Below are 10285 nucleotides of genomic sequence, written 5' to 3' on the forward strand. Positions count from 1 at the left end.
TACTTCCGGCAGGAGCTTATTACGTCACCGACACGTGACCGGAAGCTTCGGATGACAACCAGGAAGTGATTCTACAGACAACAATCGCAAACTTCACTTCCATCTCTACAGGTGCTGACACCCGCGGGTGAGAGAGATACACCCCGAATTATCACCTGCCTCCCCCCCCTGTGTTTTCACCCCCCCCCCCCTCCTATCCTGTATTATCACCCCCTCCCCCTCCTCTCCTGTATTATCACCCCCCTCCCCCTCCTCTCCTGTATTATCACCCCTCCTCCTCCTCTCCTGTATTATCACCCCCCCTCCTCCTCTCCTGTATTATCACCCCCCCCCCCTCCTCTCCTGTATTATCACCCCCCTCCTCCTCCTCTCCTGTATTATCACCCCCCCTCCTCCTCCTCCTCTCCTGTATTATCACCCCCCCCCCCCTCTCCTGTATTATCACCCCCCTCCCCCTCCTCTCCTGTATTATCACCCCCTCCTCCTCCTCTCCTGTATTATCACCCCCCCCTCCCCCTCCTCTCCTGTATTATCACCCCCCCCTCCTCTCCTGTATTATCCCCCCCCCCTCCTCCTCTCCTGTATTATCACCCCCCCTCCTCCTCTCCTGTATTATCACCCCCCCCTCCTCCTCCTCTCCTGTATTATCACCCCCCCCCCCTCTCCTGTATTATCACCCCCCCCCCCTCCTCTCCTGTATTATCACCCCCCCCCCCCTCCTCCTCTCCTGTATTATCACCCCCCCCCTCCTCCTGTATTATCACCCCCCCCTCCTCCTCCTCCTCTCCTGTATTATCACCCCCCCCCTCCTCCTCTCCTGTATTATCACCCCCCCCCCCTCCTCCTCCTGTATTATCACCCCCCCCTCCTCCTCCTCTCCTGTATTATCCCCCTCCCCCTCCTCTCCTGTATTATCACCCCCCCTCCTCCTCTCCTGTATTATCACCCCCCTCCTCCTCTCCTGTATTATCACCCCCCCCTCCTCTCCTGTATTATCACCCCCCCCTCCTCCTCTCCTGTATTATCACCCCCCCCCCCCCTCTCCTGTATTATCCCCCCCCCCCCCCTCCTCTCCTGTATTATCACCCCCCCCTCCTCCTCTCCTGTATTATCACCCCCCTCCTCCTCCTCTCCTGTATTATCACCCCCCCCCCCCCCCCCCCCCTGTATTATCACCCCCCCCCCCCCCCCCCTCTCCTGTATTATCACCCCCCCCCCTCCTCCTCTCCTGTATTATCACCCCCCCCCCTCTCCTGTATTATCACCCCCCCCTCCTCCTCTCCTGTATTATCACCCCCCCCCCCTCCTCCTCTCCTGTATTATCACCCCCCCCCCTCTCCTGTATTATTACCCCCCCCCTCCTCCTCCTCTCCTGTATTATCACCCCCCCCTCCTCTCCTGTATTATCACCCCCCCCCTCCTCTCCTGTATTATCACCCCCCCCTCCTCCTCTCCTGTATTATCACCCCCCCTCCTCCTCCTCTCCTGTATTATCACCCCCCCCTCCTCCTCTCCTGTATTATCACCCCCCCCCTCCTCCTCTCCTGTATTATCACCCCCCCTCCTCCTCCTCTCCTGTATTATCACCCCCCCCTCCTCCTCCTCCTGTATTATCACCCCCCCCCCCCTCCTCCTCTCCTGTATTATCACCCCCCCCCCTCCTCCTCTCCTGTATTATCACCCCCCCCCCTCTCCTGTATTATCACCCCCCCCCCCTCCTCTCCTGTATTATCACCCCCCCCCCCCTCTCCTCCTCCTGTATTATCACCCCCCCCCCTCTCCTGTATTATTACCCCCCCCTCCTCCTCCTCATCTCCTGTATTATCACCCCCCCCTCCTCTCTGTATTATCACCCCCCCCCCTCCTCTCCTGTATTATCACCCCCTCCTCCTCCTCTCCTGTATTATCACCCCCCTCCTCCTCCTCTCCTGTATTATCACCCCCCCCTCCTCCTCTCCTGTATTACACCCCCCTCTTCCTCTCCTGTATTATCACCCCCCCCTCCTCTCCTGTATATCACCCTCCTCGCCTCCTCTCCTGTATTATCACCCCCCCCTCCTCCTGTATTATCACCCCCCCCTCCTCCTTCTCCTCTCCTGTATTATCACCCCCCTCCTCCTCCTCTCCTGTATTATTACCCCCCTCCTCCTCTCCTGTATTATTACCCTCCTCCTCCTCTCCTGTATTATCACCTCCCCCTCCTCCTCTCCTGTATTATCACCCCCCTCCTCCTCCTCCTCTCCTGTATTATCACCCCCCCCCTCCTCCTCCTCTCCTGTATTATCACCCCCCCTCCTCCTCCTCTCCTGTATTATCACCCCCCCCCTCCTCCTCCTCTCCTGTATTATCACCCCCCCCCCCTCCTCCTCCTCTCCTGTATTATCACCCCCCCCCTCCTCCTCCTCTCCTGTATTATCCTCTCCTCCTCCTCCTCCATGTTATGTCCTTTTCCTGTATTATCCTCTCCTCTCCGGTAGTGTCTCCTCTTCTCTTCTCTACTCCTCCATGTTATGTCCTCCTCCTGTATTATCCTCTCCTCTCCGGTAGTGTCTCCTCTTCTCTTCTCTACTCCTCCATGTTATGTCCTCCTCCTGTATTATCCTCTCCTCTACGGTAGTGTCTCCTCTTCTCTTCTCTCCTCCTCCATGTTATGTCCTCCTCCTTTATTATCCTCTCCTCTCCGGTAGTGTCTCCTCTTCTCTTCTCTCCTCCTCCATGTTATGTCCTCCTCCTGTATTATCCTCTCCTCTCCGGTAGTGTCTCCTCTTCTCTCCTCCTCCATGTTATGTCCTCCTCCTGTATTATCCTCTCCTCTCCGGTAGTGGTCTCCTCTTCTCTTCTCTCCTCCTCCATGTTATGTCCTCCTCCTGTATTATCCTCTCCTCTCCGGTAGTGTCTCCTCTTCTCTTCTCTCCTCCTCCATGTTATGTCCTCCTCCTGTATTATCCTCTCCTCTCCGGTAGTGTCTCCTCTTCTCTTCTCTCCTCCTCCATGTTATGTCCTCCTCCTGTATTATCCTCTCCTCTCCGGTAGTGTCTCCTCTTCTCTTCTCTTCTCTCCTCTCTCCTCCATGTTATGTCCTCCCTCCTGTATTATCCTCTCCTCTCCGGTAGTGTCTCCTCTTCTCTTCTCTCCTCCTCCATGTTATGTCCTCCTTCTGTATTATCCTCTCCTCTCCGGTAGTGTCTCCTCTTCTCTCCTCCTCCATGTTATGTCCTCCTTCTGTATTATCCTCTCCGGTAGTGTCTCCTCTCCTCTTCTCTTCTCTACTCCTCCATGTTATGTCCTCCTCCTGTATTATCCTCTCCTCTCCGGTAGTGTCTCCTCTTCTCTTCTCTCCTCCTCCATGTTATGTCCTCCTCCTGTATTATCCTCTCCTCTACGGTAGTGTCTCCTCTTCTCTTCTCTCCTCCTCCATGTTATGTCCTCCTCCTTTATTATCCTCTCCTCTCCGGTAGTGTCTCCTCTTCTCTTCTCTTCTCTCCTCCTCCATGTTATGTCCTCCTCCTGTATTATCCTCTCCTCTCCGGGTAGTGTCTTCTCTTCTCTCCTCCTCCATGTTATGTCCTCCTCCTGTATATCCTCTCCTCTCCGGTAGTGTCTCCTCTTCTCTTCTCTCCTCCTCCATGTTATGTCCTCCTCCTGTATTATCCTCTCCTCTCCGGTAGTGTCTCCTCTTCTCTTCTCTCTTCCTCCATGTTATGTCCTCCTCCTGTATTATCCTCTCCTCTCCGGTAGTGTCTCCTCTTCTCTTCTCTCCTCCTCCATGTTATGTCCTCCTCCTGTATTATCCTCTCCTCTCCGGTAGTGTCTCCTCTTCTCTTCTCTTCTCTCCTCTCCTCCTCCATGTTATGTCCTCCTCCTGTATTATCCTCTCCTCTTCTCTTCTCTTCTCTCCTCCTCCATGTTATGTCCTCCTTCTGTATTATCCTCTCCTCTCCGGTAGTGTCTCCTCTTCTCTCCTCCTCCATGTTATGTCCTCCTTCTGTATTATCCTCTCCGGTAGTGTCTCCTCTTCTCTTCTCTCCTCCTCCATGTTATGTCCTCCTCCTGTATTATCCTCTCCTCTCCGGTAGTGTCTCCTCCTCCATGTTATGTCCTCCTCCTGTATTATCCTCTCCTCTCCGGTAGTGTCTCCTCTTCTCTCCTCCTCCATGTTATGTCCCTCCTCCTGTATTATCCTCTCCTCTCCAGTAGTGTCTGCTCCTCCATGTTATGTCCTCCTCCTGTATTATCCTCTCCTCTCCGGTAGTGTCTCCTCTTCTCTCCTCCTCCATGTTATGTCCTCCTCCTGTATTATCCTCTCCTCTCCGGTAGTGTCTCCTCTTCTCTTCTCTTCTCTTCTCTTCTCTCCTCCTCCATGTTATGTCCTCCTCCTGTATTATCCTCTCCTCTCCGGTAGTGTCTCCTCTTCTCTCCTCCTCCATGTTATGTCCTCCTCCTGTATTATCCTCTCCTCTCCGGTAGTGTCTCCTCTTCTCTTCTCTCCTCCTCCATGTTATGTCCTCCTCCTGTATTATCCTCTCCTCTCCGGTAGTGTCTCCTCTTTCTCTTCTCTCCTCCTCCATGTTATGTCCTCCTCCTGTATTATCCTCTCCCCTCCGGTAGTGTCTCCTCTTCTCTTCTCTCCATGTTATGTCCTCCTCCTGTATTATCCTCTCCTCTCCGGTAGTGTCTCCTCTTCTCTTCTCTCCTCCTCCATGTTATGTCCTCCTCCTGTATTATCCTCTCCTCTCCGGTAGTGTCTCCTCTTCTCTTCTCTCCATGTTATGTCCTCCTCCTGTATTATCCTCTCCTCTCCGGTAGTGTCTCCTCTTCTCTTCTCTTCTCTTCTCTCCTCCTCCATGTTATGTCCTCCTCCTGTATTATCCTCTCCTCTCCGGTAGTGTCTCCTCTTCTTCTCCTCCTCCATGTTATGTCCTCCTCCTGTATTATCCTCTCCTCTCCGGTAGTGTCTCCTCTTCTCTTCTCTCCTCCTCCATGTTATGTCCTCCTCCTGTATTATCTCTCCTCTCCGGTAGTGTCTCCTCTTCTCTTCTCTCCTCCTCCATGTTATGTCCTCCTCCTGTATTATCCTCTCCTCTCCGGTAGTGTCTCCTCTTCTCTTCTCTCCATGTTATGTCCTCCTCCTGTATTATCCTCTCCTCTCCGGTAGTGTCTCCTCTTCTCTTCTCTTCTCTCCTCCTCCATGTTATGTCCTCCTTCTGTATTATCCTCTCCTCTCCGGTAGTGTCTCCTCTTCTCTCCTCCTCCATGTTATGTCCTCCTTCTGTATTATCCTCTCCGGTAGTGTCTCCTCTTCTCTTCTCTCCTCCTCCATGTTATGTCCTCCTCCTGTATTATCCTCTCCTCTCCGGTAGTGTCTGCTCCTCCATGTTATGTCCTCCTCCTGTATTATCCTCTCCTCTCCGGTAGTGTCTCCTCTTCTCTCCTCCTCCATGTTATGTCCTCCTCCTGTATTATCCTCTCCTCTCCAGTAGTGTCTGCTCCTCCATGTTATGTCCTCCTCCTGTATTATCCTCTCCTCTCCGGTAGTGTCTTCTCTTCTCTCCTCCTCCATGTTATGTCCTCCTCCTGTATTATCCTCTCCTCTCGGTAGTGTCTCCTCTTCTCTTCTCTTCTCTCCTCCTCCATGTTATGTCCTCCTCCTGTATTATCCTCTCCTCTCCGGTAGTGTCTCCTCTTCTCTCCTCCTCCATGTTATGTCCTCCTCCTGTATTATCCTCTCCTCTCCGGTAGTGTCTCCTCTTCTCTTCTCTCCTCCTCTTGTTATGTCCTCCTCCTGTATTATCCTCTCCTCTCCGGTAGTGTCTCCTCTTCTCTTCTCTCCTCCTCCATGTTATGTCCTCCTCCTGTATTATCCTCTCCCCTCCGGTAGTGTCTCCTCTTCTCTTCTCTCCATGTTATGTCCTCCTCCTGTATTATCCTCTCCTCTCCGGTAGTGTCTCCTCTTCTCTTCTCTCCTCCTCCATGTTATGTCCCTCCTCCTGTATTATCCTCTCCTCTCCGGTAGTGTCTCCTCTTCTCTTCTCTCCTCCTCCATGTTATGTCCTCCTCCTGTATTATCCTCTCCTCTCCGGTAGTGTCTCCTCTTCTCTTCTCTCCTCCTCCATGTTATGTCCTCCTCCGGTATTATCCTCTCCTCTCCGGTAGTGTCTCCTCTTCTCTTCTCTTCTCTCCATGTTATGTCCTCCTCCTGTATTATCCTCTCCTCTCCGGTAGTGTCTCCTCTTCTCTTCTCTCCATGTTATGTCCTCCTCCTGTATTATCCTCTCCTCTCCGGTAGTGTCTCCTCTTCTCTTCTCTTCTCTTCTCTTCTCTCCTCCTCCATGTTATGTCCTCCTCCTGTATTATCCTCTCCTCTCGGTAGTGTCTCCTCTTCTCTCCTCCTCCATGTTATGTCCTCCTCCTGTATTATCCTCTCCTCTCCGGTAGTGTCTCCTCTTCTCTTCTCTCCTCCTCCATGTTATGTCCTCCTCCTGTATTATCCTCTCCTCTCGGTAGTGTCTCCTCTTCTCTTCTCTCCTCCTCCATGTTATGTCCTCCTCCTGTATTATCCTCTCCTCTCCGGTAGTGTCTCCTCTTCTCTTCTCTCCATGTTATGTCCTCCTCCTGTATTATCCTCTCCTCTCCGGTAGTGTCTGTTATGTCCTCCTCCTGTATTATCCTCTCCTCTCCGGTAGTGTCTCCTCTTCTCTTCTCTCCTCCTCCATGTTATGTCCTCCTCCTGTATTATCACCTCCCCTCATGCATTACCTCTGACTTTATCTTTTCAGTCTTGGACTCGTCTCTTTGCGCGTCATGTTTCATGGATCCCCGCGCAGCCGGCAGTCGGTGGTGAGGAGATTTCTATTGCAGTAATGATTATGGGGATGCAGCAGGGAGCCCCGCGGTCACTGACTTGGTCCAGTTTGTCAGGCGGCTCTGAGACATATTGCACTTAGTAAATGGCTTTTCCTTTCTTTCAGCTCCTGGAAATAAGCCAGAGTTATACGAGGTACGTGTGCTGCAGGTGGAGGCCCGGCGAGTAGCTGTTCTAATAAACAGCGGGTCACATATTATATTGGGGTGCAGGGGGGGGGGGGGGCTACAGATCTGCTGTCTATGATGTTCATCTCTGGATCTATTACAGGAGGTGAAGCTGTACAAGAATGCCCGGGAGCGAGAGAAGTACGGACTGATTGGGTGTGACCCTATAGACTGTACCACTGATTGGGTGTGACCCTATAGACGGTACCCCACACATTGTACCACTGATTGGGTGTGACCCTATAGACTGTACCACTGATTGGGTGTGACCCTATAGACGGTACCCCACACATTGTACCACTGATTGGGTGTGACCCTATAGACTGTACCACTGATTGGGTGTGACCCTATAGACTGTACCACTGATTGGGTGTGACCCTATAGACTGTACCCGCACATTGTAACACTGATTTGGTGCGACCCTATAGACTGTACCACTGATTGGGTGCGGCCCTATAGACTGTACCACTGATTGGGTGCGGCCCTATAGATTGTACCACTGATCGGGTGCTCGCTAGCTGCTCTGTACTGTGTCTCTATAGGTATGACAACATGGCGGAGCTGTTTGCTGTGGTGAAGACGTTGCAGGCCCTGGAGAAGGCTTATATCAAAGACTGTGTCTCCCCAGCGAGTAAGTCCACCCCGGTCTTATGGGTCGGAGCCTTGTGACCAGCACCGGAGCAGACTGGCCTGATGTCCACCATGGGGGTTGTAGTCCTCTCTCAGTGTTATGCCTGTTTATTCCAGGTACACCGCCGCCTGCTCGCGCCTCCTGGTCCAATACAAAGCCGCCTTCAAGCAGGTGCAAGGAGCGGAGGTCGGCTCCATCGATGACTTCTGCAGAAGTACCGGGTGAGCCTGCCATGAGTCTACGTGGACGCGGTAAACCCGGCCTCTAACTATTTATCTCTCTGATATAAAAAGGAAGCTGCCCTGCGAATCTTCCCTGGTCTACAGTTGCCATAGTAACAGACCGCGAGTGACTCGTGTGTGGTCTGATCCTGGTGTCCTCTGTAGAAGGAGAAGAGAGCAGAGGACTACACGGGGTCGGACTGTAGTCTGTTACTATGGAAACCGTGGTTATAACAGAGAGGTCACACATCCTGAAATGGCCAATAGCAGGGAGAGGACTCGATCCTGATGGTTCTGGGACGCCTTCTCTCCACAGTTGGACTGTCCTCTGGCAATGGAGCGAATTAAGGAGGATCGACCAATCACCATCAAGGACGACAAGGGGAACCTGAATCGCTGCATTGCAGACATTGTGTCGGTGAGTCGGCCATGTCCTGACCTCCACTCGCTCAGACACGCCCCAAAAACCCGCTGCTGCCCCCACCTGTCATTGCAGCTCCGCACATCGGTATAGACGCTCGCTGCTCTCTGGCATCAAACAGGTTAAACGCTCTTTAGAAGGCCACGGGGCACTCGACGGGCGGAGCGCGGTCCAAATACCAGCGGTCCGGAACCTGCATGTGCCACCCGTGTCCGCGTCCTCCGCCCCCTGCTGTCCATATAGCAAAGTGACGTCACCAGTCACAGACAGCCGAGCCAAGAGCAGATGGGGTACACGAGTAGTTAAACTGGAGGAGGGGCATCTATGAGAGCATAACTATGATGGGCATCACTGTGCGAGGGGCAATACTAGACGGGCATCACTGTGTGTGAGGGGCAATACTAGACGGGCATCACTGTGGGTGAGGGGCAATACTAGACGGGCATCACTGTGTGCGAGGGGCAATACTAGACGGGCATCACTGTGTGCGAGGGGCAATACTAGACGGGCATCACTGTGTGTGAGGCAATACTAGACGGGCATCACTGTGTGCGAGGGGCAATACTAGACGGGCATCACTGTGTGTGAGGGGCAATACTAGACGGGCATCACTGTGGGTGAGGGGCAATACTAGACGGGCATCACTGTGTGTGAGGGGCAATACTAGACGGGCATCACTGTGTGCGAGGGGCAATACTAGACGGGCATCACTGTGTGTGGGGGGCAATACTAGACGGGCATCACTGTGTGCGAGGGGCAAAATGTTTCTTTGAACTAGACGGGCATCACTGTGTGTGAGGGGCAATACTAGACGGCATCACGGTGTGTGAGGGGCAATACTAGACGCGCATCACTGTGTGTGAGGGGCAATACTAGACGGGCATCACTGTGTGTGAGGGCAATACTAGACGGGCATCACTGTGTGTGAGGGGCAATACTAGACGGGCATCACTGTGTGTGAGGGGCAATACTAGACGGGCATCACTGTGTGTGAGGGGCAATACTAGACGGGCATCACTGTGTGTGAGGGGCAATACTAGACGGGCATCACTGTGTGTGAGGGGCAATACTAGACGGGCATCACTGTGTGTGAGGGCAATATAGACGGGCATCACTGTGTGAGGGGCAATACTAGGGGCATCACTGTGTGTGAGGGGCAATACTAGACGGGCATCACTGTGTGTGAGGGGCAATACTAGAACGGGCATCACTGTGTGTGAGGGGCAATACTAGACGGGCATCACTGTGTGTGAGGGGCAATACTAGACGGGCATCACTGTGTGTGAGGGGCAATACTAGACGGCAACTGAGTGTGAGGGGCAATACTAGACGGGCATCACCTGTGTGTGAGGGGCAATACTAGACGGGCATCACTGTGTGTGAGGGGCAATACTAGACGGGCATCACTGTGTGTGAGGGGCAATACTAGACGGGCATCACTGTGTGTGAGGGGCAATACTAGACGGGCATCACTGTGTAGTGAGGGGTCAATACTAGACGGGCATCACTGTGTGTGAGGGGCAATACTAGACGGGCATCACTGTGTGTGAGGGGCAATACTAGACGGGCATCACTGTGTGTGAGGGGCAATACTAGACGGGCATCACTGTGTGTGAGGGGCAATACTAGACGGGCATCACTGTGTGTGAGGGGCAATACTAGACGGGCATCACTGTGTGTGAGGGGCAATACTAGACGGGCATCACTGTGTGTGAGGGGCAATACTAGTACTGTGAGGGGAAACTAGGGGCATCACTGTGGTGTGAGGGGCAATACTAGACGGCATCACTGTGTGTGAGGGGCAATACTAGACGGGCATCACTGTGTGTGAGGGGCAATACTAGACGGGCATCACTGTGTGTGAGGGGCAATACTAGACGGGCATCACTGTGTGTGAGGGGCAATACTAGACGGGCATCACTGTGTGTGAGGGGCAATACTAGACGGGCATCACTGTGTGTGAGGGGCAATACTAGACGGGCA

General features: G+C 53.2%; 1 protein-coding gene and 1 long non-coding RNA gene across 4 annotated transcripts in view; both read left to right on the top strand.

Annotated features, from left to right (window-relative positions):
- UBASH3A (ubiquitin associated and SH3 domain containing A) overlaps positions 1 to 10285 on the top strand; it is a 698439-nt gene that overhangs the window by 571779 nt on the left and 116375 nt on the right. The gene's annotated exons all lie outside the window — the stretch shown is intronic.
- On the top strand, positions 26 to 7868 carry LOC120994283. The gene is made up of 6 exons (XR_005777380.1): positions 26 to 127; positions 6777 to 6837; positions 6969 to 6997; positions 7133 to 7170; positions 7572 to 7660; positions 7777 to 7868. It is a non-coding gene; the product is annotated as an uncharacterized LOC120994283 (long non-coding RNA).

This window comes from Bufo bufo, chromosome 3 (assembly GCF_905171765.1).
Source record: "Bufo bufo chromosome 3, aBufBuf1.1, whole genome shotgun sequence".
Lineage (NCBI taxonomy): Eukaryota > Metazoa > Chordata > Amphibia > Anura > Bufonidae > Bufo > Bufo bufo.